The following is a 1,209-nucleotide window of genomic DNA, read 5'->3' as shown; positions in this document are numbered from 1 at the left end:
GTCACGGCCACGGCCGCCCTGCCCGGGCCCGCCCGCCCCGGCCCCACCGGGCCCCGGCCGCACCGAGCCCTGTCCCCACGGGTAACTGTCCCCACCGAGCCTTGTCCCCACGGACGTCTGTCCCCGCGGGTCCCTGTCCCCGAGGACTCTGCCTCGAAGCATCCCTCTGCCCGAGGATCCTCATCCCCAAGGGTCTGTGTCCCAAACTATCCCAGTCTCCGAGGGCCCCCGTCCCCAAGGTTCCCTGTCGCTGAGGATCGCCTTCCCCGAGGACCCCTGTCCCCAGGGTCCCCACCCTTAAGGTCTCCATCCGCAAGGCTCTCACTCCCCAAGGATCGCAGTCCCAAAGGATCCCTATCCCAATGGATCCTCATCCCCATGCATCCTGTCCCAAAGAACCCTCGTCCCTGAGGATCCTGTCAGATCCCCATCTCCCTGAGGACCCTCATCCCCTGTGTCCCAAACTATCCCCAGCTCCGAGGGCCCCCGTCCCCAAGGTTCCCTGTCGCTGAGGATCGCCTTCCCCAAGGACCCCTGTCCCCAGGGTCCCCACCCTTGAGGTCTCCATCCGCAAGGCTCTCACTCCCCAAGGATCCCTGTCCCGAAGAATCCCTATCCCAATGGATCCTCATCCCCATGCATCCTGTCCCAAAGAACCCTCGTCCCTGAGGATCCTGTTTTTTTCAAGGAACTAAACTACTTTAACAAGATATTGAAGGAACTACACTACTTTAATGAGATGTTCCAGCTGAACATGAGCCAGCAGTGTGCCCAGGTGGCCAAGAAGGCCAACAGCATCCTGGCCTGTATCAGGAATAGTGTAGCCAGTAGGACCAGGGAGGTGATTTTACCCCTGTACTTGGAACTGGTGAGGCTGCATCTTGAGTACTGTGTTCAGTTTTGGGCCCCTCACCACAAGAAGGACATTGAGGCGCTGGAGCGTGTCCAACAAAGGGCAACGGAGCTGGTGAGGGGTCTGGAGCACACGTCTTATGAGGAGCGGCTGAGGGACCTGGGGGTGTTCAGCCTGGAGAAGAGGAGGCTGAGGGGAGACCTTCTCACTCTCTACAGCGCCCTGAAAGGAGATTGCAGAGGGGTGGGAGTTGACCTGTTCTGTTAAGTAATAGGTGATAGAACAAGAGGAAATGGCTTCAGGTTGCGCCAAGGGAAGTTTAGATTGAATATTAGGAAGAATTTCTTCACTGAAAG

The sequence above is a fragment of the Charadrius vociferus genome, unplaced genomic scaffold (assembly GCF_000708025.1).
Source record: "Charadrius vociferus isolate BGI_N301 unplaced genomic scaffold, ASM70802v2 scaffold613, whole genome shotgun sequence".
NCBI lineage: Eukaryota > Metazoa > Chordata > Aves > Charadriiformes > Charadriidae > Charadrius > Charadrius vociferus.
Note: the sequence above shows the minus strand (reverse complement) of the source record.